The following is a 25,668-nucleotide window of genomic DNA, read 5'->3' on the forward strand; positions in this document are numbered from 1 at the left end:
TGAGCAATAGGGAAAGGATCTAGAAACACTGGACTGGGAGACTAGGATATAGTCTCCAGCTGTTCATTAATGGCATTGCAATGGAAACAGGGAGCAGCTGTGGCTCTCCAGCCCTCACTATCCAGGTTGCTAAGGCTTACTCCCTGCTTTCACACAATTTATTGCTTTGAAAAAGGCTGTTTATCACAAAAGCATTCATGTAATTTAACTGTCCACAGAGGCCTTGGATAAAATGCTTCACAGGTCCCATTCTCAGACTCATAATAATCAGCTCAATCCCCTGCAGCCCCAAATCCCTTATTTAACAAGCACCTTTGGATCCCAGTACAGCATTACACAGCTGACAAAGAAGCAATTAAGGAGAAATATTTTTTTAAAGTAAGGATGGTGAGAGAATAATGGGAGATACAATTGCCAGATCCTTGAGTTAACTAAGGACACCAGAAAAGCAAGGCTGATCCAGCCTCCTCACCACTTAATGTGAATAAACAGCTTACGAGTGGGAGAGGCTGAAAGGGGAGTAGCCTCCTTCCTTGTCACGGGAGAGGGAATGTGATGATCACCAAGTACCAGAAAAGCTCCCATTTGTGAAACTCGTGAAGGGAAGGAGCCTGCTGCTCCTCCCCACAGCTTCCTAGCAGTGATCTTGAGCTCCCAGCATGTCACCTCACAGCAAGGCTCATGTCATCTTCACAATGCAGAAACACAACTGGGTTAAAAGACAAAAGCTTTTGGATAGCCTGCTCTTTTGGATGCCTTCATTTACCAATGCCTGACCAAAGGCCTTATGCTTGTGTTTTCTGAAAAGCAGCTTTGAAGCTAAGTCAGTGCCACCAGCCTTTCCCAGAGACACAAGTACAAGCCTTTGCATTCACAGAAAACACAAAACACAGTCCCTGCATCTCAAGGAGAAGGATATTCAAGGAACAGTGCAGAATACCACTGCAGATTGGGTCCTCTCCCACAGTGGGAGGTTTCTGCAGTGGGCACAGCTGCACAGCTAAGTCCTAGGTCTCCTGGCCTGGCAGCTGCCCTCCAGCCACTGGCTGACCACAAGCTGTCTGTGAGCAGGGGGTCAATAGCCTTGGGTGTACAGAAACACTGCTGGAAGGAAAGGCTGAACAACTGCACCCTTTACACTGTTTGCCTAACAGCTGGCATCACTTAAAGTAAAACACTGACATTAAGTTTGGTCTCTGGCAGGCTGCAGTAAAGCACGGCTGCATTTTTCAGTTAGCCGAGAAGCAAAATAAACAGCTGAGTCTTGACCTTACACTCACTCCCCTTGCCAATAAAGCCTAATCAAGGTGTTAGAAAATGTTTACAAATTTAAATTAGCTTGGGTAGCTTGTGCCATCTCAGCAATTTAACCATATCCTTATTGCCTGTAAGTAACAAAGTGCCTTCGCATCCTTGTCAATGAAGCTTCCACATATATCTCTCCTTAACTACCAAAGTGTCCTTCAAAACTAGAGAAATCCCATTAATATGGTACAGGACCTGGCAAACAAAGTGATGATCTAACTTGTGACCATAAAACGAAAAGGAATTCAAAAGCTCAAAGTTCAAGCATGAAAGACCATCAGAGACCCCAGAGATTATACCTCCCAGCTGGAAGACCCCTGCCCAAAATAAACCCCCCACCCTCTGAGAACGCATGATGAATTTAAGAGAAGCTGAACCTTGAATGCAAAGCAAGTAAGAAGCTGACCAATGGATAGTTAGTAGGTGTTGACATGAGTTGTAACTTCTACATTTCATTGTGTAAGTGTCTGTAGCTGGTGTGCCAGATTTGTGGAAATGCCCCTAGCACCCAAATTTGCACAACTTCATACTACAGTAACACCTCCATGTTAATGAGAAACCCAGCATTAAGGAGTTTGATTCCCCATTTGGTGACAAAGGAACAAAAGGGACAAAAGCCCAAGCCAAAAGAAATATGACAGAGTGCAATCTTCACCCACCAGCATGCAAGGGGCTGGCTCTTTCCCTGCAGCAGCACTACCAGGCACCTCCACCACCAAGCTTTCCATGTCACAAACAGATGCACAGCCGTGTGTCTACGACATCAAGGTCTGCACCTTGCAACTATAGGAAAGAGTTGCACTGTTGTTCTCAGAGGCCTCCCTGTGAAGAATGGTTTTGCAAGGACTGGACTCTGGAGAATGGCTTTTGCCAGTTCAGCAAAACAATTCCTATTGCCTAGGTTTCACAGACAGTTTTCTTCTCAAAAAAGTGGCCTGGAAAAGCTCCTACATGACATCTGAAAGATAGTTTTGAGACAAGTCACTATCCTCCTGATACACTGAAAAGATACATGTGATGATGGTACAAATACCTTAACATTAAATGATTCCCAAACAGCAAAACCCAAACTTTCCCAGGATGGGTTCAGGCTTGGACTTGGCTCTAGATCTGCAGTAGGTAACAGCTTTCCTCTGTTTTACCATGAACATGCGAGCATTGCAGTCCCTCAGCTTGGCCCTCCCCTAGTTTCTGGTCTGTGAATACAGCCCTCCTGTAGATTGGCATCAACAGCCCTAGCTTCTGTAAACAAACTTATCGCGTGTTTAAAAGTAAAACAGAAGGGAAATGGGTCAGGAAATTATCCAATATGGTTCTGAATGAGTATTTCAAGTGGCAGAGACCTGAGGAGTCCCATAGCTACCACTGCTGGGAAATGATCTCCAGCTAACAAAGACATAAAAGACCCACCCAAGTAGGAGAAGGGCTGAAAAGCTAAGGAACTAGGAGAAGCCATGAAAGAAAATACATTATTAAGGAAAAAGAAAAAAAATCAAAATCAAAGCCAGAACACCAAAGGGGAAAGAAATAAGCCTCCAGGATTAGCAGGGAGAAGTACAGATTTAAGAGAGATTCATTGTGTGAGAACAGCTTTATAAAAGCTTACAACACAACAACCTTTAAACATAGCTTTATTCCTACTGCCAAAGCACCACCACAGCCTGTATCAAATAAAGTTACAAATCTTCCAGGAGCTGAACGTGGTGGCTGAAATGGGACTTCATGGTGCTTGGTAACTTGCAGGATTGTCTGGGAAAACACACAAGAGGAAACAACAGCCAACCCTGGAGAGTTACCCTGTGCACAGAGCCTTTTGCATATAACCGAACACTATCGGCTGGTACAATAACAAACAGATTCAATACCCCAACCTGGAATTGCTGTGCCAATGCAGGGTACTGAATGCTTCTGAAAGGTTTTCTTTCCCTGTTTTCTTTAGCTGTTTCATTGAGGGCAGAGCAAACAACCAGGCTCTTGTGTGTTTTGCAGTGCAGGGCGTTAACCATTTTTTCTGTGACTTATTGCTTATAAAAGCAAGGAATTGTTATGTATAGCAATGGTTATTCTTGCCATCTACCTCAAACCACCCCCCTCAACCTCCACCTTGCAAAGCCTGCAAGTCCAAGGCACCAGTTACTCTAAACTGCTGGGGGACAAGGTTAGTGAAGTTGCAGTCATCCCTTAGGCCACATTTACATTTAAACACATTTTAAAATGTGGGACTGTCAGTTTCTTTAGAGCAAGGTCTTGGCACAGGATGTGGTAAGAGCACATCATGGTTCCCAAGGTACAGCCTCATTCACCAGCAAGACTCAACCAGGAGGAATGGCATGGTCCCTGAAAGCATCTCCACGTGAGAAGGCTGCAGCCAGGGAAGGGTTAGTTGGCTCCATGCTGTGTCAGGCAGTCATGGCCATGAAGGATGAGGGACTGCATCCCTGCACAATCAAAGAATGGGCCAAAGTTAAGCATCCACAGGCATACCTAGAGTTTCATGAGTTTCTTTTGGTGACTAAGACAATTTCTCAACAATTTTTTGAAAGACAAGCACACTTATACTTTAGAAGCAGGGAGAAGGCATGAATGGCATTGTCAGGCACTGTTTTCTGTCAGGGATTAGTTTAGAGAGGTCACTTAACACAAGAGTAGCATCACGCTTTTCATTACCATCAAAGCCCACAGTAACAACCACAGAGGAGAGGACTTATGATCTAAATATTCACCCATAAAAACAACAGAGTGCACAACTTGCACAAAACCAGGTGAAGAGATGGCAGGGGAAAGGGAACTGCCTGAAGAGGGAGCAGGCTGTGCTCACCAGTGAAGAGGGGAGATGCTCTGCGTGTGGGTATTGCTGATGTTAGGGCAACAGGGTGACAGCAACACCCAAAAAAGAGGAGTTGCCTGCAATAGAAAAGATATAGAGTCACCTGCAATAGTCAGGGAAGAAAAAACCTGCAGGTTGCTTGCTCAGTAGGCTGCCATGCTTCAAGCTAAGTCTGCAGTCCCATCAGTGAGTAATGTGGAGCTGAGTTTGAACTCATCAGTATGAGCTGATCAGCCTGGTAGCCTTGTCTACTTGAGTGCTCATCACAAGGCTGACCAGCAACTTGAGACCAGAATCAAAACAGATCCCTGTAGGTTCAACTTAATCCTCAAGAGTGTGGATGGCTGAACAAAGAGGGGGTGGGTGCGTATGTAAAAATAAAAGACCACAAGACACCTGGTTCTTAGTACTGCTACTAGCCTGTTTCTTCCAACACCATTAATAGCATGTTAAACTTCACAGGAACAAAAGCAAGCAGCCAGGCTCTTCCTCCCCTGAACAACTGTAAAATAGAAGCAAAGACGGGTTCAATTAGCCCAAGAGCTTTTTTGATAAAGGTTACTCAAATAAGCCACGTATGGAAGCTCTCTGCATCTACAACACTTCTGCACCATCATTTGTAATGATATGACACCTCAGCTTGCAGAAGGTGCCACACTGGATACTAATAGCACACTTATTATTAGATTTTCTGCATGGTTACATAAGCCTGCAAAAGGGGGAAAAATGTAAATGATTCAAGAAGATATTCTTCTTGTGGTTCTCATGAAGTCTTTAGTATCTGAAGATTGATGACGATCCCTCCTGGCAAGAAACAATCAATTTTTATGCTTCATTAGAAGAGTTTCTTTTAAGAAAATGCTCAAAGGCAAGTCAAGTGAAGAATAATATTTTTTTTAATCTAAACATTCTGGTCAAAATTCTTGGATCTTCTGAACGCTTTTCCTAAAATAAAAAGAAACTGTGCATGCAACTCTGTTTATGTCTTCCTTGTAATCTGTGATCTGAGGACATTTTACCCTAGCTAAATCTAGCTGCCTGAGCGGGCACACATTTCAAAAGAGGACATAATAAGGGCAAAAGCAAGGGAGGTAAGCACACTCTGGTAAAACTGAGACAGGAAAACTCCTGCCACAACACAAGCACATAAGTCAATATCAGTCCAGTAAGAATAACATACACGTCAGTGCAGTGGCAGCAGGTGCTGAAGAACCTGTCCAGCTGTGTAACAAAGAGCACATATTTTCCATTATTCAGAAATGCACAGACCATCTCTTAAGCAATTGGTGACCCCATAATCCACAGAGGACCTTTTCCCTGATACAATCAGTGGCATACACTGAACCCCAAAGTCCACTTCTGCACCCACTGGATCTAAGCCTGCTGATTCTCTCAAAATTAACGTGATACGTGCCCAAAGGAGTGGTGGGCTAAAAGTCACTGCTATTAAGCAAATTTATTTGGTAGGGGTTTCCAGGTAACTTAGCTACATCACAACACTGCACCCTGGATCCTACAACACAGCAGATGCAGAAAGGGTTTACAACATGCTGAAGCATCTGTCCTTACCCATCAACAAGCAGAACGCTAATTGAAGTGTCGTGCTGCCTCATACTTCACTGCTGTGCAAATGGCACATAAATGCTGCTGCTGCTACTGGTGCATAAGGGCTGCTCCCAGCTTAGTTAAGGCAGATAAATCCAACCCAAGTTCAGAGGGCTGGCTGACAACTAGCTATGAGCAGGAATCCCTGCTCTTCCCCCACTAAATGTAAATGGTGTCTGGTAAACTTACTTTTTGGAGTGCCTTCATGCACATGGAACAGCCCTCAGCCCAAGCCAAGCCTCTGACAGTAACAAGGAAGTAAGACAATACCAATGCTGTGAAAGGCTTTTTCACTGCACTACCAGCTCATCTAACCCACCTTATGATCACTCAGACAGCATGACAGCTGGCTTTTTCTCTAGTAAATGTATTATTTCCACAACTCGTATGCAAATAACTCTTGTGCCCTCTGAGACATTCACTGAATTGCCCATGTGAGGAAAGCTTTACTGTACCTTTGTCTACTGGAAAATAAAAGAAAACAAAAATCAACTACTGCAAAACTACGAAGACTTTGCAGACAGAGTATAATGTGGCAAGAATTTTTTAGATCCTGCATTTAGGTCGTGGCACAGAAGGTCAAATTAAACCTCACTTCTTCACCTGAAGTACAGCTGAAAGGAGCTATGTCCTATGTCTACATCCCTGATGGCAAGAGGCAACCATTACATTCTGAAGGGCTTTTTTTCTTTTAAGTCCTCAGAGACCAGAACTTGGGGCTTCTATCTCACAATCTCTGTCTGCAGGAAGCAAAATGATTTTGGGTATTACGAGTCCTTGAATTCCCTCTTGAATTTTGGTCACTCTGTGACAGGAGGAGTTTGAAGAAAGCCTTTTCTGTCCCGCGCTGCTCCACGGCAGTAATTACGATATGCAGCTCTGCACAAACAGAGCATATTTGCGTCCCTGCTCAGTTCATGGATGAAATGGACTTTGTGTACACCAGTATTTTGAATGTCATACTCCTAAGTTAGGCATCTCAATCAATTTTTAGAGACCTAAAAAAATGCTTGACTTGAAGTCAAGCACTGACAGGTGGAGCAGCTGCATCTCGTTATTTAAACAGAAGACGCAATTGTTCAGCACCTTTGAGTATCAGACCAGCTTTATTTAGGTTGCTAACTTCAGTCACCCATAGAAGAGCAAAGTCAAGTGAGATTCATACCCTTTTCAAAGCTTCATGCTTTTTATACATGCAAGTGATAAAGCTGCCTGTATTAGTGAACACAAAAACCGAAACAGCAGCATACTTGGAGCCACTTGTACCATCGACATCCCACATCTAAGTAATTCCATTGAAATGTAAATGAGATACATTGCAATTTCAGGATCATTTACTACATTTGTTTAGTACAATCACCTTGCAAGAAGTCTTTAAATGCTTTATTTGCAAAGAGCTGCAAACACTGCCCTTAGGAATGTGGATATAATGTGTCACATTTTATTTTTTTGGGTAAAAAAATTTGAATAAAAACCTAATCAAACCAAGCCCTAGAAAAACATGCTTGGAAAAATGCTTGCTGGTTTTCCCTGCAGGTGCAAGCTACCTACATTCAGAGGGGTAAAGGAAGCAGAACAAAATAAAAAAACCAGTAAGAGGACTAATCTGAAATGCCTTGACTAAGTTAACATACCGATACTGAACTTGTAAGCAGGTTATTATATTAAATTATTTACAGTCTTGCCTTAAGAGGATGTGGAATTTTTTTGTGTGTGCATGCACATTTGAATTTTTTTATACATCTATAACTGCTGATACAAAGAGTTTTGTTCTTTGTCTCAGAAGAAATGATCTGATTCTGCCTGATCTACCTCTCAAATCCAACACTGCTGTAAAATTACTATTATCGAGGAGAAGAACCTTCTAAAATTATCGCTCCAACAGAGAGCACGAAGCCTGAAACACTCAGTGCTTTCAACATCGTTTTGTTGGGCCTGTGATCTCGGCACGGCTGGTAACGCAGCCAGCTGAAGTCATGAAAGGGAGCTTTGTGCCCAGCTACACACCAGGCCATGCAAGACTTCCAGCTTTCTGACTGGCCAACGGGGATGTTGCTCTTAGTAACGCGGCAAGATCGATTAGGTACAATGACAACAACAACAACAACAATAAAAGGCCTTTAGCAGGACAGCAGTGGAATAAAAGTTCTTCATCTATGAAAGCTGCTACAGTGCATACCAGTGAAAAGTATCGAGTTGTTGAAAAAAGGCAAAGTGCTCAGTATTCCAGATACTCAACTAGTATGTAGATTTAGAGATTTGCTTATAATGGGAGAAACCTCAGCCCCATCTGATTCAGAATGAATGCAGTGGGATACCTCTGGTGAATCACACACCAACTTGCAACTCCATCTGCAGCATATGGCCCTGCAAAGGAAAACCCAACTACTCTCACTATCCTTGTGACGTTTGCCCTCAAGATCTTATTCTTACTTCTGCTGGTACTTTGCTCCTGTGGGTGGAAGCTGGCCAACAAAAAGAGAGAGATCTTCCCTAGAGAGCTTCCTTCCTTCAAGAACCTCCAGCAGACATATCCTGAACAGTATGCCAGGGAGCAGAGAGAGAGCTGCAGTGAATCAGTCCTCTCTCTGATGATCCCGTGTCCCATTTCTTACCCTTCAGGGCTGTTTCAGGGGATCTAAGCTTAGAAATTGTCTTTTTTTCCCCAGGAAGACAGGGGTTGGAGGTAAGCAGTCCTGCCAGCCAGCTAAATACCACAGAGGCAGCTCCTTCACAGCATGCTCCCATGGCAGAAGGGTATGCTGTAGTGTGCTGTGTATGGAAATGCCATATACACAACACTTTCTTGACCCAGGCGAGAACAGCACTCAGCATCTGACCTGGAGGCACATGCATCTGTAAAATTTGCTCAGACATATTAAACTGCAACAAAAATTTCACCAACAAATGTGCTGGTTGCAAAAGGCCCCAAACCTATCGGCTGATCTTTTCCCAGGACGATTAAGAAGTATCACAGTAGTGATGTTTTATTAATCTGTTAAAAAATATGACTCACCATGGGCAGGGGGTGAACACCCTACACCATGAAAGGTGAACAGCAGGGCCTTCTAACTCCTTTGGGTTGAGCTGACAAACAATTAGCTGGCACTCTGTTACCTCCACTCTGCTTCCCCATGCAAAGCCTGAGCACGGCATAGCTGGTCCTCACTTTCTGCTGGCTTCTGCCTGCTCTTCAAACCAGGCAGGTAGCTGCCTGCCAAAGGAAGTGAGTAGAAAGATGCAGGTCCTGAAGACAAAGTGAGGTGGTAATGATTCAGTACTCCCAGTGCTTTTAAATAATCTCCTTCCACCACACTTCATCACTCCATGACACCTTCATGGGGTTCAAATTAGATTTTAGACCGGGTAAACCCTCTTTATTCCTTGGACTTTTCCCTTTAACCATATCCTAATCCAAGTGCCCATTTCTTAGCATTTAAATAGCTACCCACAAATACATACTCACATCATATATACAAAGAAATGCATATCAGTCCAGCTCTACTGCAAGTTCCTGCAGAGACAAACCCAGCTCGATTCTCCCAGTGCCATAAAGTTTGCAGAGCTGCTTTAAATATCTCTCTTCTTCAGAACACAGATTGGCTCAACGAGGTGGTATATACACATTACTCTGTATACTGTGTATGTGTGAACATATGTTTGATAGCTAGATCGCTCTATTCCAATACATAAAACTGTGTATACACTTGTTCTTTTAAAACCTCGCTGCTGCTGCCTTTAGCAGAGGGTCCCTCCAGGAATTTCACTCCCCTCTCTACCCTGGGAAGGTTTTCCTCCAGCCATCAGCGAGACTTTGCAGCTGGCTCCAGAGCAGAGCAACGATGCTGAGAGCATCAGGCAGAGGGGGCTGCGAGAGTGTATTGTGAGATGCAACTGCCTCAAAGGGCTGAGCCTGCCGACTGTGCTAGAGGCTTTTCTCGCTTGCGTAAATCATTTCTTGAAATAATAATGCTTAAAATAGTTCATCAAGTCTCCAGGTTTCTCACTCTTTTTTCCTGCATGCAGAATTAGGCAGCCAGGATTGAAGACATACATCTGCACACCGGCCTGCTATTAACACCAGGGATACCTGTGTCTGAGACTTTACGCAAAATGAAGTAGGATTCTGATACCACCAAACTCAAGGGGATGCTGCTGTGCGGTTGTTCACCAAACTACCATCACCTACAGTTTGCTAGTGGGGTCTCTCATTCAGTGTTTTCTTATCCAGAGAGATGTTAACAGTAAAGAAAGGGGCCAGACTTCTTGGGATAATACATTTGATGGTGGTAAAAATGTTTCCATGGAGCTGTACAGCAAAACAAAAATTGCTGCCCTTTATCTGATGCACACACATTTTATACTTGCAATATGTCTAAAGTGATTTTATGACTAAATCCTGGGAAAAATGCGAAGAATGCTTGGCTAGAAGCATACTTTTCCAGTAAAAACACAACATGGCTTATTAACTGCGGCTCTTGGAGGAGGCTGTTCAACATGAAGTGCACTTTTGTTTAGCTCAAGACCAAAAATGTGTTTGGATATACGTTTTCTTTAGCTTCAGGCACCAATTTGACTGACTACATTAGAGGGGTCTCCAAACCCTTTTAGCATACACTAGCTTCACTACAAATGAAGTGGTATTCTATTAAACGTGCCAGGGTACTGCAGCTGAAGGCAAGGTTAACACCTCCTGACTTCTTCAGAATATATTAAGCAGAAATAATGGAAACAAAAAGCTCCATTAGATAAGTCGTTAAGATTTTTGTAGCTGCTGATCAGCAACCTTGTTATGGCAACACTTTTCAAAGTCATTGCAAGAAATGTTAATTGTGGCGATGGTGGGGTGGGGACAACGCACAATGAACTGCGCCAGCAGTACTATTAGTGTTACCGTGAGAACAGATTATGCCATTTCCATTCTATCTTTGAATTCTGGTGGGTGTAGGGTGATGTGACTCTGAATGATGTCAGATTACCCAGCCTACATTTTTCTTGGAAAGAAGCTCCTTCCTCCACTTCTCTAGCAGGAGGGCTTGTAAATACTGCACTTAGGAAATCTCAGCTTCATCAAGACTCTGAAACGATCCCCATGCTATCTGGAATTTCTTTAATCGGACAACTGGGAGGTGTATGCTTCTTGAATACCTGGAAACACCAGAATATGCTCACTTGGGCTTGTGAAATTGTGAGAACCATTAATGAGGGCTGGTTTCCTTGAGTAATCCCCAGGAAACAGGACTTCACCCTCCCCAGTGTGGGCTGAAGTCCAGACGATCTCGGGCACATTTGTAGGCGGGTCACAATGTCACTCCTCTCCCGTGAAAATACTAACAGTAAGAGTTTTTGTCTCTAAATCTGCAGCTACCAAACCATCAACACTGCACAAGGGGGAAGAGTGCAACTCAGTCCACTGTGCCTGAAAGGTACAGTATGATATGCATGCAATCAAGACACATAAAACTACCCAAGGCAGAGCTTGTCACGAAACAATCAAATTCTGGCTTTTGCTTTGTAACAGCCATGGGTTTGCACACCTTTGCTCCCTGCTCCCTTCCTTAGCCTACCACAAAAAGCTGTGGTCTAGACATGTGCATAGGGCAGCAGGGCCAACCCACATCAGCCAGGGCTGCGCACACATCTCCAGGCACTAACCCTCCCCTCCTGCCCCATGAGGTTGGGGGCAAGCAGCGGTCTCCCAAGATGCACTGCTAAGTGTGAACAGAATGAGAAAATTTCCACCCTCCCTGCCCCAGCACACCCACAGAAGCAGCAGAATGGGCAGAAAACCATAAGGATTACTCAGTTTACATTTGTACTAAAGACAAAAGATTTTAAAGTCCAGTCATGGGCAAAACATGCTCCCTCCTCTCAGTCGCAAGGTCCTTTTCCCAGCCATGTGGACAGGCCCTCCCCTTACTCAAACCACTACAGTACAAACGATCAGGCAACAGACCCAGCATCAAGTCCAGAAAGAAAACCAACATTAAATTGTGTTTATTTCTGCTGTTGCTGAACTCATGAAGGATAGAACTGGGATGAACTACAAAGATCATTTCCTTCCACGTGAAAATGACTTTCACAATGCTACCCTCCTCTTTGTACTGCATCAAGCAAGCTCCCAGTGATACTGAAAGTGGAGATCTGCTGATACAAGAAATCTGAGGCGGTTCTTACATTAATCATTTCACATCTATTTTTTTTAATGTTTGAAAATGCCCCCTTTGGCAATGAAAGAAGGAGCTGCACGTGCCATATTCAGAAGCATTTGTTTCTTTTCTGGAATTAAATACAAGAACTGAATTATTCTTTTCCTACAGAAAAAAACATGATGCAATGCGGTCGGGTTTTCTTCTCTCGGGTTAAGGCATCAAAAAAACAAATCACATCTGATTTTTAGACTTCTTTAATGCTTTTCCAATGTGCACTGAAGCTTTGCAAATTAATTCTGAAACTCATTGAAGAAGTTTAAAAAAATAAAAGTAAGAACGCTTTGATGGTTGTTCCTGCACGCATTCACCCCGACATAAGCACACACATGCAAACTTTTCTATCAGAAAAGTCATACACACAGGCAAAGAAGTCTGTCCATGGGTGTACACAGAAATCCCAGTCTCATTACTGGGAAATGGAAGGATGGAGAGGCTCTGCTAAAGCAGCCTGCGGTTACACAGATGTGCCAAGAATCACAACAGAACTCCTCAGCTCTTTTCACAAAATAAGAGTTATACCATCTTCTTTGAGGTGAGTCTACTGGGCCTGTGCATGTAGAAGGCAAAGACTGTCTATGATACACTGAAACATGTATTTTTATTTACCACAAGACCAGTGTGTGGGGTTTTCACTCTGCTGAATAATTTCATCCCCTGCAAGTCAAGTCCCTTGCCTTCTTCCATTTCCGCCTGCTTCTCCTATAACCTTTTGGTTCCTGCTTCTTCACTCCTGAAATACAGTTACTGTTGAACCATTTATATCTCATCCAAGATGCTTGTCTCACACTTGGCAGTGCTGATGAGTTCTAAAGGGAGCTGCTGCCATGTGAGGCTGATTTGCTCTACACTTTGTGCCACCTCATCGATACTGGTGTCCCATTTACCTTTACAGCTACAACCTAGACTCACTGATATGCTGTCCGCAAATGTCAGGCCAAGATCTGAGTTATCTGTTGCTCACTTCCTCTGCCTCTTAAACTTGCAAGGGAATCTCTAAGAGAACATTTTGCTGACCCATCACAATTTAATTTTTGCCTGCTTACCCCTATCTGCAAGATGGTACTTTGCACATTATGGTTTGTTAGTGAAAAAGAGGTAATTTTTCTCCAAGCATCTTTCTCTATCCTTTATTGCTCTCTATTTTAAGCAACTTTCATCTGAGAACTGACAGCTCTGGAGACCAAGGCATTGAAGGGAGAGAAGCCAAGCACAATTCCCTTGCTCTAACAAAAGCTAAGGGCAAGTTCTCTATCCTCTTCACTGTACTGTAAGAAATTGCATCCACTTTCAGTCTGGCTTAGTCACTGAAAACTCCCTGTTCAAACTGATGTGTTGGGCAGGTAAATGACCAAACCTGTCCACACAAATCCCTTTGAAGGAGTAGGACTCAAATCCTTGACTGAAAAGGATGAGTTATACTGGTGAAGGGGTTGCTTTTCACTTTCATACAATCCCATACCTCCCCAGACAAAGAACAGAGGCAATACACCCATGTAGGAAGGCCTCAGCAAAAGCCACAGGAAATACACACCCCTCTGCTGCTGGCCAGGGCCAGATGGAGCCTTCCCAGCTATCAGTCCAAGCAGCCACATCACCAGAATATGCCTGGCTGAATCATGTCCACAAGGCAAGATGGCTGGGAAAAGTGAGTGCCTTGCTTCTCAAGGTGGGGGGGAGTAGGGGGGAAATGAAAATAAAAATCAAATCAGGATTTTGGCCTTCCAGTTTTGTTGTCAGTGATGCTGAATGTCAAAACTCGTGACCAATTCCTTAGGGAAAAGAAAGTGCACTAAGGAAGTGACAAGGCCATCAGTAATGGGAAGCTACCACCCAGAAATTCTCCAAAACCACTCTTAGCAGTTAAATGATTTTTCCCACCTGAGAAATAAAAGTATTGCCATACCCTAAGCCATTCACTCATTCAGCAATGAATAGGCTGGCTTCCAAAGAGAAAGTTAACCACGTGCCACAGAAATGTTGTACCATGCCTTCTGTAAAGGTGTTAAGGAAGGCAACACTGCAGTTGAGTCATTAGGCTAAAATTAGTTTACCAAAGGATGGGGGTGACAGGCATTTTATAGATTATTCTGACATGGTTTAACCCTAGACAGCAACCTAAGCCAAACAAAACAGCTCACTTGCTCCCCCCACTAGTGGGATGGGGGAGAGTATTGGAAGGATAAAAGTGAGAAAACTTGTGGGTTGAAATAAAGGCAATGTAATAGGTAAAGCAAAACCCATGCATGCAAGCAAAGCACAACAAGGAATTCATTCACCACTTCTCATCAGTAGGCAGGTGTTCAGCCATCTCCAGCATAGCAGGACTCCCATCACGTGTAACCGTGACTTGGCAATACAAACACCATCACTCTGAACACCTCCTCTTCCTTCTTCCCCTACTTTTATGTATTAAGCATGTTATCACATGGCATGGAAATATCCCTTTGGTCAGTTGGGGTCATCTATCCTGGTTGTGTTCCATCCTGACTTCTTGTTTACACCCAGCCTGCTCACTGGTGGGATGGTGTGAGGAGCAGAAAACGCCTTGACTCTGTGTAAGCACCACTCAGCAATAGCTCAGTCATCCCTGTGATACCAATCCTGTTTCCAGAAGAAATCCATGGGCTTTAATTCAAAAGGCTCCCAACCATTTTTGAACCTTTTTTGTTTTATTACAAGCACACACTTAGGAAGATACAATGCTGTCTGAGAGATGACCCCAACCGCTCCTTTGAAGCAGGCTTATAAACAATGAAGACGACAAAAGCACATTAAGAAGCAGAAGCACCATTTAGTTATTTGCAGGCATTACGCAGTGTCAATAAATGCTGATTAAAAAAATGAGTAAATAAGGCAATCAGAGCCCAATGTATTGCTAAGTAACAAAATAAACCTTTTAAAACTCAGTTTTCAAGCCAAACCCTATTTTTGGGTTGTTGTAAACCAGCGGCAGACTAAGATGTGCATGGTAACCAACTGCTATGTTGGTTTGCCAACATCCATCACACAAATTGATTAAATATAGTCTGCATCAGTCATTTAATACAGCAGAAATAAAGCCACTGTAATAGAATACAGTGTGCAGGATCAATACTTCTTTCTAAGGAAATAAATGTTTCAACACCACCTTGACATATATTTCTCTGTGGTACCCCATCCATGTTCCAGTACTGAGGTGGCGGTAGGGAGACATTAACCTTGCTTTTCAGAGACTCTGAAAATCATACAAGATCCAGCTGTGACATCTAAGCCTGCAGGAAGCTACACATATCCTCTTCCTCAGCGAAAGAAAACACAACATTGAAACACCAGGCAACAGATGCAGGATGCTGCCAGCCTGGTCTGCACACCACAGCAGAATCTACACTGGAAACACCGTGCTCGCTACCCTACCTTCTCAACACAAAGCATCCAAGGATGCAATCCCTGCAATCTTCAGGGGAACAACCATCTCAGCATCAGACTCTTCTCTAAAATGTCATAGCATGGGCAGGACCTGAAGAAAGCAAGAGGAAGGAGGCAATAGATTTATCTCCTTAAACAATGCAACAATGAGAAAACAGGATCAGCAAACCAAAGCCCCATCACTATAGCAGTCTGGGGAGAGGCAGAAAAATCTTTCCTTTCCATGTCATTCTTTTAAAGAGAACTTACTGGTACAGAATAACTACGGTGGATATGGTGCCACAAGCATAAGCAACGTTAAAAACTCCATAAGCTTACTAGTAAAACTCAAACACTAGTTTTTCATCATTCACATTGTAACTTTCTAGCTGTGTACTGGAAAACTGAGCTTTATGTCCAAAAACCCTCCCAAAAAAACATAACTACATGAAAAGTGGAATTTAAGAACTTCTGACTTGCTTGGATACAGAAGAAAAGTGAATGAGTAAACCAGGCCTGTTCTGCTCAGTCATTCTCACTTGTAATGGCTGTAAAGCAGTGTGCCAACAACAGCTCTTCCTCAGCCTTTGAGAACAGCCCGATGAGCCTGTTCCAAGTCAAGTATAAAAAAGTTTTATTACTAGTAGCTTTACAGCAAGGCAACTTCTGCTCTCTTTTGTTAGGTGCTGGTCTGGGTTTTTTTTTTAAACAAGTACAACAAGCAAAGACAGTTACAGGGCAGAAAGTTGAACAGAGAGGTGTTTTGGTTACTGCAAGGAAATCCCTTTTCAAATAAATGCTAAAATACAATGTTCTTAGAAATCCCCACGTGACCTGCAACCACTGTCAGTGTTTTTACCACCCACAGATGAGGAGGAGAGGGGGATGCCTCAAACATGATGCTAGGACCCCTCCCCTATGCAAGACCCTTCCTGTGCCATATTCAAGAGCTCTGCCTTTGTTCAGTCTAGTTCAAATGGCTCAAGTGACATGGCTTCCACCCCTTCCCACTGAGGATTATTCCACAGTCTAACCGCTCTTACTAGCTGGAAGCGTTTCTGGATTTCAGCCTACATTTTCTGTGCTGAATTTTATCCTATTATTCCTAGTCACACTGCTTGGATGACTCAAAACGATTCTTCTCCAAACTTGAATATTTATACCCCTGGAGTGTAGGGCTGGTAGTTTTAACATCACCCTGTTCCTTCACCCTCTTTATCCTTCATTCAGACAAACCATACATATTTGATTCTTAATCTCTTTTCTCCTCTCTGGTCCATTAATCACTTTTGTTGCAGCTGTCTCAATTTCCTGGAATTTGCCAAAGTCTTTCTGGTAATGAAAGATCCATACACATACAAACTTTGTATCTCTTAAAGCTCTGTCTGATAAAACACATGGACCAATATGCACACACAGAGAAACACACCAAACATTTTTCAAATTCATTCTCTTTATAGAAAGAGCTTAGCTTCATTCAGACAGGAAGCAAAAGGCATTTGTCTTTTTAAGTCCCCTAACAGAACTGCAAAACTAACATACTGTACTACTTTTCAGATAAGGAACTGCCTGACTTTCAACTGTTTTCCACAATTGCTCATTCTGCCTCACAAAAGCAATGTATTTATTGAAGCCTTCCTCTTCCAGTTCCTTTAAGGAAGCTCATGTAGAAACTTCACTGGTTTTGGTTTTCAGGAATTGTTTGACTTCCCATCAGAGGTCAGCAGTACCCTACATCTTCCCTTTGCTCTCTCCTTTGCCTCCTTTTTCCTCTCTGAGCAGGGAGACAGGCCCTAGACATTAACAGGGAATCTCAATTTGATATACCTTTTCCTTAGGATTTTAGAATTTCAAGTCCCTGATGAATGATAAAATAATGTGGAGAAGGGATAATCTTGTTTGGGACCCACAAGAATAGGGAAAAAATGGAAAAAAGCACATACATCATCCAGATGCACTTTAAACTGAACACATTCACTGTTATGTATGAGAGGGGAAAAAGGTCCTTGCAGGTTGGTGCTGCTTACCCACAGGCACGTTCCCTCCCAAGCAAGGCAGCTCTGAGTATCTAGCATTAGAAACCACTTAACTCCTTGCAAATGTCTAGGGCATTTTCACAGCAAGAGAGAGTTGCGAAGAAACCCAAGCACAGAGCCATTGAAACCTGACTATTTGTTTCCCTTTTTGTATGCTTATACTATCCAACACATGTTTTTATTCAGAAGTTAGAGTCACCCAAACCTCTTCTTTACTCACTTGCTTCATACCAACAGAACATGAACATGCAAGTATCCTGAGCAAAAAGAGAAACTCCTAAAGTCATTTTAACATTAGTTGTACCCTGAAGCAAGTCATAATTTGCATGCACTCTGCCAAATATTTTCTGTCAAAGCTAAAGTAATTATTAGAAAGTATGAAAGCAGGTGTCACTTCTGGCAAGTTGTAAGATGGTTTTGTATTCTCAGTTGCAATGGGATAAAAATGATCCCTAAAAAGAGCACAGCAGGCTATTACTTTACATCCAGTATATATGTGAAACACAACAGTTGCCGCCTGTACTTTTTTCCCCTCCCCTTTGGTATTTTAATTAAAGATTCATGCTCCTAAAAGACAAAACCTAAAAATATGTGTAAAATCAATCCCATTTAGTTTCATAACCAACTGTCAAGCCATCTGACCCTCATTTGCATGTGCTATAAGGCAGACAGCCGAGCTCACTTGCACCACAGTAAGACACATACTTTGTCCCCACTCACTCCCACGTACGAACCTCCAGCTTCTGGGGTAAATTTCTGCTACAGCACTTCAGGACAGAGGGGACAGAGATTGTTATGATTACAGAGCCAAAACTTTTCTAACTTGGGTGCCTAAATTTAAATGCCTAACTCCATCTTTAGGCATCTGTATAAGCTGCTAGTGTTTCAAAGGTGCTGGGCACCCAGTATCTTTTACTTGTTTCTGTCAAACTTGCCAAGAAGACCATCTGCTTTTAATTAATTCACAGAGACCTGTAGGTAGGCAGAAGCTTTGAAAGCCATCCCGCTTACTTCAGTCCCTAAATAAAATCTAAAAATTTTAAAATGCTGAAAAATAAAACCCAGCACTATTAAATAAATAAATAAATAAATCCACAGGCAGATATATACTCAAGGCCTTTGGGGTCTTGATCCATATCTCACATGCAACCTCATTTTGTTGGACAAAGGCATTTCATGCTGTAACTGGAGCACGGACCTTTGTGCATTGCCAATAATTAATATAATTATAATAAGGAAGGGCATTCAGGGAAACTTCAAAAGCTGTTCCTCTTCCTTGAAGAAGCAACCAAGCAAACCAAGCCCTCACAGTGGTTGTATTTATGCTAAGAGTTTAGGGAAACTGCAAATTTACTAGTGTATTTATTATGCAAGTTTACTTATTTTTTTTTCATTCATCCAGACACCCACATTCCTGACAGTGTAGAACTTGAAAAGATTTTCATTTTTTTTTTTACTTCAAAACTGGAAACAGAAGAAAAACACAGGCTACCACCTGCCTCTGCAAATCCTTCGCATGTGCATTTGCGCTTCTGAGCACGACTACCCTGTAAGAACAATATTCAAACACAGCAGCAACATTCCATCCTACTGTAGTACTGGCTCAAAAGGCAATGAGACAACACACGTCTACCTGTCCATAAACTGTCATCCTGCATCAGGGATGTTCATGCTGCAATCCTGAGAGATGCTCTTACCAGGGCCAACCAGAGAAGATCCTGGCTCCAGGAAGGAGCACTGCCTGCTGGACTCAGTGGAGAGACTCACTGATCTGGGACTGCCCGGTTTCTATCTGGGGCTTGCCAGAGAAGTGCATCTCCATATGCGCATACATTGTGAGCATGCAAGATTGTGTCTATGCTTCAGATTAAAAGAAGACTGCACAAACTAGGTCTACAGTAGACACACACAGCACAGTGCTAGTTTTTATCTCTGCAGAGGAAAAGCTGCTATTACCAAATGTAAATCCATGCAGTCAGACACTGTACTGTGGCTCCAGCTAAGTCATCGCAGGCACAAAAACCTCAGAACAAAACCAATTCATTGTTACTGATATTATGTAGTTTTCTAAAAAAAAAAAACAAAAACCCACCTGAACAAACAAACAAAAAAACCCTAAAAAGAAACCTCAGGCTCCCAACAGGGCAAATAGAAAAAGGAATAAAAGGGGGGGAAAGGGGGAGGCGAAAGAGAGAAAGAGAATGGAAAGATAGATAGACAGATAGATGGATGGATGGATGGATGGATGGATGCCTGGGGAAATCCAGAACTATGTTTCACAGTCTCAAGCTGTGCCAGGGAAGGTTCAGGCTGGATGTTAGGAAGAAGTTCTTCACAGAAAGAGTGATTTGCCATTGGAATGGACTGCCCAGGGAGGTAGTGGAGTCACCATCACTGGAGGTGTTTTTAATAAGAGACTGGATGATGCACTTGGTGCCATGGTTTAGTTGATTAGATTGTGTTGGATGATAGGTTGGACTTGATCTCAAAGGTCTTTTCCAACCTGGTTAATTCTATTCTACTTTACATAAGGCTTATGTAATAACAAGGGACAGCTCTCCACAAAGGTCTGCTTTTCCCCAGGACCAGGATTAGGACAGCACCTGGCCCTGCCCTGCCTGCAGCATTCTGAAAGATGCTGCAGTTTACTTCATCAAGTGAGCTGCTACCTTTGCTATCATTTCAGAACTGTTCCCATCACAAGTCCTGCTGGCAGTGTTCACATGGGCCACCATTTCCCAGCCATGCCACACCACCACAGCACATTCTGCCCCAGGCTTCAGCACATGGGCTCCCCAGGGTGACACTGGAGGACTTGTCCCACTGACCTCTGTTTGCAAATACCAAGTCTCGCTCCTGTGTGCAGCACTCAATAGGCATACAGCTGACCACCATCATCTCCTCACTTACAGGAGCTCCAACAGGCTACAACTGAGGCGGCGTTGTGGCCATGCCAAGACAGGCTAATCCCCACAGCTTCTCCAGTGGCATGCCAGAAGCGGATTTTTAATCTTTGCAGACAGACAGCTGTTCCCCCCACCCAGCCGCAGCCATGTCTTGCTGCCACTCAAATCAAGGCAGGAAAGAAATGCCAGAGCTGCTGTCTAGCCATCACTGCCAGACACAGACATGTGGAAACTTGACCTGGTGAAGCAGCCAAAGCCATCAAGCTCCAGCAGCACACCGAGCAGATGCTCCTTCTGCTCCTCCTCACACCACATCCCTGTGCCTCTGAGTGGGAGCCAGATACAAAGCATTCTTGGCAGTGCTGCATTAGTGGTTGGACACGGTGATCTTAAGGGTCTTTTCCAACCTACATGATTTTATGATTCTGTGATTCTGTATCTATCACTCTCTCTGCTCACTCCAACAGGATCCATCTTGCACACCTGCTCTGCTCTTTCCATGGCATTCTGACCTGCTGGAAGATTAAGGGGCTACAGGTTTGGGGAGAAGAGAGGCTGCTCCTCCCTTGAAACACCAAATGACTACTTGTCATTTGCATGTGTAACAGTTGTGCATGAGAGGATGTCTGCCCGTGTGTGAAGCAGGAGATACATCTCAGAGCGTCAGAGCACTGCACTGCATTCTATTAGGAGCATTAACTGGACACTAGCAGGAGACTGATCTCTGCTGCTCTTCTCCTCTCCCATTCTGATTTCAAAATATTTTGCTCACATCACTCTGGTTATCGCTTGGAAGGGGGAGTATTTTTTTAGTACACGGGATGGTATGAGACTTTAGGATTTAACCAGAAAACCTCTATCCAAAACAAGCAGGCAAGAAACTTTGCTGCTAAATGCTTGGATGAAGGACACAAAACCAAACATGTGCGTATCTCCTCAGCCTCAAGTCAAAGATAAAATACGTTGGTGGAAGAATGTGCTAATGCAAACCCACATGCTCTGGGTCCTGGCAGTGTAGAATCAAAGTGGCAGTTCCTGGCACTGGCCTCCAAAGACCATAGTTTTGTCTGGGAGGCAGCAGGACTCAAAAAAAGTCTTGCACATTATTCCAGAATGGCTTTCCTGATGAGAAGTCTGCACACTGCATGATTAAATTGGGAAATGTTTCTACAAGTGTCCAATAACAGGCTGTTACCAGTGAGACAAGACTGACGATCAGAGCCGGGATACATGGGCTTGGCTTTGACTTACTTCAGGGAAGGTGGTCTCCAACAAGCTTTGGGATGGAAACAGAGTGGCATTTCGCTGGTGGAGAGGCAGAGCGCCTTTGAGAAGGAAAGTTGACACCTGCAACTGAAATAAACCCAGCCATGAGCTGGCAAGACTGATCTGAAAGCCCCAACACTGACACAGACACCTAAGCATGCTCCTGTAGGTGCTTCTGCAAGTGCTGCCGCTTAGCTTCTCATGTCACAGGCTTGTATCACACAGGCCCACAAATGAAACGCCTCTGTTATGTGCTACAGTATCCTGTCACAAAGGGACAGCTGCTAGAAACACTCTGTTTGCAGGGAGACTGAGAAGCATCACTCATCTTCCTTGTGGTGCCAATAGGAAACAGCAGAGAGCTGCCGACAGAACAGCTCACCAAAGGTATTCCCAAGGGTGCACGCAAAAAAAATAACAGGCACAACCCTGTTTTCCCTGCACCTCACTACCCCGAAAACACTCAGAGCAGCCACTTTGAAGGGGCTAATCCACCCACTGCAGTATTTCTGGTAATGACTCACAAAATCCCACACAATTCTGATACCATTTTCTTGATAAAACCAAGCTGCCAAAACGAAACTATACTTTTGGTGCTTAAAAAAAGGAGAAAGGCAAAACCCTACTAGTTGTTATTAGCAGCAAAGCAGTGGAACACAAAACCAAGAGTCAGCATGTGGTGCAAGAACAAACCTGATGCCTGCACACAGAGCCTCTGCAGACAGGGTTTTGAAACACAGGCTCTGCAGCTTGCCACCAAGAACTTGCCTTCTTGTGTGTTGCGACTTACACAGATGTTTGCATAATTCCTTGCATATGGACAGCAAAAGGAGCATTCATTTCAAGAATGACGTGATTGTCTGTGTGGTAAGGATAAGGGAAAACTTTCAATGTGTATCCAACGATACAGCTCAATGAGAAGCCAAACTGTTCCCAAATGTGCTCAAAGGACTGCTCATGAAGTCACTGACAAAATGGAGATGAGACTTCATAGCACTCTTTCTTCCTCCCATTAAAAAAAAAAACCAAATTAAATTACGCTCAAGCATCTTACAGTAAGAGTAAGGAGCACAAAACAGATCAGAACGTCACAGTGTTCACTCACCACCACAAAGCATTAACTAAGCTTCCCCTGAAGAACGTTTTGACTATTTATAGGAAAGCCGAGGGGGAGAAAAAAACAAAAGAAGATGCTTGCTGGGCTGTTCGGGTTTTTTTTGGCAGACTTCATTTGAAAGCAGCCAAACTCCCTTCTGCTTCTGTAAGGCAAACTAACACAACACTGGGTGTGCTGAGGTCACAGGAAGACAGAACTTAAGCTTGGGACAGACTTGTACCAGGGTCTTTGTCCAAAACATACTGAACTGCTTAAGCCCTGCCTTAAGGAGCAATGCTGCTCTTGAGCAGTCTTTTTGCAGGACCCCAGCCTAAAGCCTACTGCAGGTTAGCAGCTGACTTTTCATTCACTCCAAGGGATGCAGGATCATGACACGGGAAATGAAAATACCGAGCGCTGAATGAAGCGCTGAATGACAGAATGGAACTGTGACGCAGTGCCCATGAACTGGGAAGGGGTGCTGGAGCAAGTAAAGCACACAAAGGAATTTTTATTTGTTCTATCTCCACAGCAGAAAGTTCAAATAGGTGGCTGGAGAGTACATGCAGCACGTGAAGGCCAATGCCAGGAAAAAAACCCAAAACCAACAAACCACAACCAAACCAAACAATCTACCATTTCATTTGCTCTTCTTTAATTTAAATACATTCCTGAAATGAAGCAAAACTTGTATGAGAGAAAATTCAGGTGAAGTCATTTCAGAGGTACTTTCCAGCAACATTTTAAAAGCATACATGTCTCCAACATAAAACAGACTGCAAAGGAATCCTTTTGCATGTTGTCCTCCCATGAATAGCATTATTATCACCAGAAACTTCAAGTAAGTTCCTACCTGCATTCTCAACTGGGCAAAACAACAGGTCTCAAGAGCTGCCATTGGTTCAATGAACTCAAAGACTGAAACTGCACAGTCAGCTGCTTGGAACACATTGCCTTCCTCTATTGCTTTAATGATCTGAGCACTCAGCGTGCAAGCACTCTACATCACCTCCTTGTCCTGACGTTTTCTACATCAGAGAGTAATGAAGAAAGAAGTAAAACAGCAGAAGACAGTCACTTTGGAAAGTTGAGCAGCACCAAACAAAACTGCTAACCTTCTTTTGGCAAGGTGGAGGATTTGTATAACACTTTTCCCTCCTCCTACATGTATGTACTCTTAAAAATCATTTTTCTCTGTCGCTATTTATTGCTGCACGCTGCTCAGTGGTTCTGAGAAACTGCATGGAAAAACACGATGTTATACTTGCTAAATTGACCCTACAGGACCGTATCACCAGTGCATGCATCATCCCAAGAGGCAAGCCTGCTGAAGTCACACTGTGCACATAATCACTAAATCCAAGATGAAATGCAAATCTGGCTGTATTGTAGCTGATTTGCAAATCTTTCCATTGGTTTGGTACAACCTCTTTAAAAAATGCCACTTCACTTTCCCACAGCTTGTTACCAGTTTGAGGTACTTAACAGCTTTTATACAAGGAGCTTTAGTACTTAAAACATTAAAAGACAACTAAGTGCCTTTTGGAAACGAACATAACCTTCAACTCGACACAGGACTTTGGCTCAGAGACAGAAATACCGAAGTCCCTTTGCAAAGGTGCAGACCCCTCTCCCTCATGCACTTGAGAGCCACACAGCTTTTACTGTTTCTTATCTGATCTGCAAAAGCAGAAATATTTGCTTGCAAACTATGAAGGGCCTGAATCCAGTTACTGAGTACACTTTTCACTCACATTGATATCAGAATGGACAGCTGCCAGTTTAGTGTCTTGGCTACCATTCAAACATGCGGATTACTGAGCCTCCTTTGATTAGGAGTTTATGATTATTTTAAACAAATAAAATATCCCTGAACGCATTACAAAAAGCCCTCCACAAACACTTCTGAGATGCTACTGGGCTGATTTTCCTCCCCTCTTCTTTTTTAAGCTCAGTCTCTGGAAGTGAACACATACAAGCAGCACCCTGTCAAGACAAACAGCTATGGAGTTTGGACTTTTATCTCCAAACCTACAATGCAATGAACATGAGATCTTTCCTAGCCAAGCAATTTTCACACGTGTACCAGGAGCCAGCCCTCATTCAAGTCAACAACAGAGGAAAAGATCTGTTTACACATCCTTATCTTAACTTGGAGGGGGGGAAAAAAGAAAATTAAAAAAAGAGAGGAAGAACAGCTTGAAATGTTCTGAGACTTGTGTCACAGCCAGGTAACAAGGAATGGAAAGGGTATTTGCCTTTCCCAAACCTACTTTCCCTTCTTTTTTTTGTCCCTTCTTACTACCAAAATCTACCAGTTGAAAGACAAGGCAAGAGCTCCCTGAAGCCCTCCTTCTCCTAAATGCCTCACCTCTACTTGCCATGGCTGGTGCACTGTGCAAGCCCAGCTTTCTGCGTCACAGCAACAGACACTGTGTATCAGGCCACTCAAACGTTTCAGTTGAAGTCGGGAGGTGTTTGTTAATCGGCTCTACAATACATTTGGGAAGGGACACCTGGAACTGTAAAATGGTTTATTACAACAGTTTAATAAGCCCAGTGCAGACAGTTCAGTGCATCTTCTAAGGCTGCAAATAAAAGAAACCAAAATCTGAACCACACAGCACTGCACACATAACCTGTAACTAAGGCAATTAATGGCAAACTTATTCACGCAGCATCTATACAACTGGACCTAATCCTGCTGGGTCTGTCTGGGAATCCCTGCTCCTTGCAGGATCAGTCTTCCACATACTACCACAATTCACAGAAATCAGGTATATCTATTCAGTGACAACTGCTTAGGCTAATTACTAAGAAATTCAATTTATGCCAATTTGCCTAAGGGGAGGGGAGCATAAAATTAACTTGACACAGTTATTTAACTTTTTACAGTATTATTATTATTATTATTATTTAAAATTTATGACAGCATTGTGCCCAGAGAACCCAGTCACGATCAGGATCCCACTGTGCTCAGCATCCCACTGTGAGCATGTGAATGTCCTCCCAGCATAACTTTGAGGCAAAG

At 43.2% G+C, this 25,668-nt stretch overlaps 1 protein-coding gene across 7 annotated transcripts in view; it reads right to left on the reverse strand.

The window, feature by feature from the left end:
• ATXN1 (ataxin 1) overlaps positions 1–25,668 on the reverse strand; it is a 156,742-nt gene that overhangs the window by 40,259 nt on the left and 90,815 nt on the right. For 5 of the 7 annotated variants that reach the window (XM_054164113.1, XM_054164115.1, XM_054164111.1 and 2 more), the window contains one exon: positions 15,343–15,445. The exons of the other annotated variants lie outside the window; for them this stretch is intronic. The gene's annotated coding sequence lies outside the window, so the exon portion shown is untranslated. The remainder of the gene's footprint in view (positions 1–15,342; positions 15,446–25,668) is intronic. 7 annotated transcript variants of the gene reach the window in all.

The sequence above is a fragment of the Dryobates pubescens genome, chromosome 9 (genome assembly GCF_014839835.1).
Source record: "Dryobates pubescens isolate bDryPub1 chromosome 9, bDryPub1.pri, whole genome shotgun sequence".
Lineage (NCBI taxonomy): Eukaryota > Metazoa > Chordata > Aves > Piciformes > Picidae > Dryobates > Dryobates pubescens.